General features: G+C 52.0%; 1 non-coding gene across 1 annotated transcript in view; it reads right to left on the bottom strand.

Annotated features, from left to right (window-relative positions):
- Positions 1–2412: 2412 nt before the first annotated feature.
- LOC149986029 (5S ribosomal RNA) overlaps positions 2413–2500 on the bottom strand; it is a 119-nt gene continuing 31 nt past the window's right edge. Inside the window, exon 1 of the ribosomal RNA XR_016501462.1 lies at positions 2413–2500. This exon is cut by the window's right edge and continues 31 nt beyond it. This is a non-coding gene — a ribosomal RNA (5S ribosomal RNA).

A 2500-nucleotide genomic window follows, 5' to 3' on the forward strand; every position in this document is an offset into this window, starting at 1 on the left:
CCCGCCAAAAATGGTTACTAGCTCTTGGGACTCGCTGCGACGTTACGCGTATCGGCACAAGACCAACCCTCTTTTTCCAGTCGCCCGCGCACCAAAAAAAATTTTGGCAGCGGGACTCACAATCCTTGACAGCCAGCTCACCATATAATACTCGGCGACCCTCCGCGGGACCTCCTCAGAGGGTCGCGTCGCCGGGAAACTAACCCCCACTCCTCACTGATCCAAGGTAACACGCCAGAAGTATCCAGGTAACCCCAGTAGTATCCAGGTATCCCCCTGCGAACGTCGGTACTGGGCTCAAAGAAGGCAGCGAGCAGTCGGGACCCGTAGGCACCGAGCAACCGTCACCCCCTCACGACTTTTCCCGAGACGCTTCAGAGGAACCCTTCCCCACATAGTACTCTCTGTGGGATTCGGCAGGCCCCCGTCCTACTGCACTAAGGAAGTTCCGAGACACACTTTTTTTTGTGGAAGACCACCCACCCTCCCTGTCCTGCCTGCTATCCCCGCCGCGACTCCTGGTCCCGGCCCTCCTCCCCGACTTCCTCCTTGTCCCGCTGCGAGTCCCGGACCTCCTCCCCACTACCTACTCCCGCCGCGAGTCCCAGTCCCGGCCTTCCTCCTCCTCCTCCTCTTCCCTAGTCCCGGCGCGAGTCCCGGACCTCCTCCCCCACTTCCTAGTCCCGTCGCGAGTCCCGGACCTCCTCCCCCTCTTCCTAGTCCCGGCGCGAGTCCCGGACCTCCTCCTTCTCTTCCTTGTCCTGCCGAGTCCCAGTCCCGTCGCGAGTCCCGGACTTCCTCCTTCTCTTCCTTGTCCCGCCGCGACTCCCTAGTCCCGTGGCGAGTCCCGGACTTCCTCCTCCTCTTCCTTGTCCCGCCGCGACTCCCTAGTCCCGTGCGCGAGTCCCGGACTTCCTCCTCCTCTTCCTTGTCCCGCCGCGACTCCCTAGTCCCGGCGCGAGTCCCGTCCCTTCCGAGTCCCGGACTTCCTCCTCCTCTTCCTTGTCCCGCCGCGACTCCCTAGTCCCGGCGCGAGTCCCAGTCCCGTCGCGAGTCCCGGACTTCCTCCTCCTCTTCCTTGTCCCGCCGCGACTCCCTAGTCCCGGCGCGAGTCCCAGTCCCGTCGCGAGTCCCGGACTTCCTCCTCCTCTTCCTTGTCCCGCCGCGACTCCCTAGTCCCGGCGCGAGTCCCAGTCCCGTCGCGAGTCCCGGACTTCCTCCTCCTCTTCCTTGTCCCGCCGCGACTCCCTAGTCCCGGCGCGAGTCCCAGTCCCGTCGCGAGTCCCGGACTTCCTCCTCCTCTTCCTTGTCCCGCCGCGAGTCCCGACCTCTTGTCCCGCTCCCTTGCCCAAGTCCCGACTCCTGGCTGTCTCGACTCCTCGTTGGCCGCCCAGTCTTCCGCATAGGTGGAAATAAATAAATAAATCATTTTTTAAAAATCAATTTTAAAATTAACTCCCTGTCTCGACTCCTTGCTGGCCGCCCAGTCTTGCGCCTAGACAGAAATATAAATAAAAATAAAAATAAATTGGTGAATTAAAAATATTAAAGTAATTTAATTAACTGGAATAAGGTAGAAAAATAAAAGGCAGAAGAATACTAAATTGATTTTTTCAAGTGCCACGTGTTACCTTGCTGATGTGGCTGCCACGTGGTAGTCCATGTCATGTCAAAAATCCACTAAATCGTTTACATGTCACTTTGGAGATAAATTTGTGTGTGTGCAATCAATTGGTTGTACAAATATGTTAATGACTTGCTAACTAATGCATCGTACAGGTAATCATTGCCCACTAACTAATCCATCACCACTGAAACTTAATGTCTTCAATTCTTCATCCTTCACACTCCACATCCAATTTATTTTTGTTTGTGTGAATTCTTAAATCTATCTTCTCTTTACATACTCCAAGCCCAACTTTCTAAACCCTTTATATAATCTATGTGAATCCTAGAATCTAGGTTTATATACCCCATGCAAACCCTAAAACCCTAAACCCTAAACCCTAACCCTAACCCCTAACCCCTCAACTCATACTTTGTTCTTTTAATCATACAACCTAGACTCTGAAATTTTAATCTCATAACATATAAACTAGCATTGTAATTTCAAAACCCAACATTTTGTATTGTGACAATACTTGTTTGCAAATATGCATCCTTCATTTACTTTTATTTTTTTAACACTACACTGTGCCACATCAGCACCAAATAGATCAAAATCCTTGATAAATTAACCTCTAACATGTAAATATTATATTCTCCACCCTTTCAGCTTTTATTTTTATTTTTTTTAACTTTTTGAAATGCCACGTCAGCTACCTGGCTGCCCTGTCACATGACAAATGCTAAGTGGACTGCCATGTCGGAGAAGAAGATGCCACGTCGGAGAAGGTTCAAGCGGATGCAAAATGGATGCAGCACCGGGACTTCCCGGGAGGTCACCCATCCCAGTACTATTCCGGCCCAAAGGCGCTTAACTTCAGAGTTCTGATGGGAT

This window comes from Physcomitrium patens, chromosome 26 (genome assembly GCF_059467195.1).
Source record: "Physcomitrium patens ecotype Gransden chromosome 26, ASM5946719v1, whole genome shotgun sequence".
Taxonomy (NCBI): domain Eukaryota; kingdom Viridiplantae; phylum Streptophyta; class Bryopsida; order Funariales; family Funariaceae; genus Physcomitrium; species Physcomitrium patens.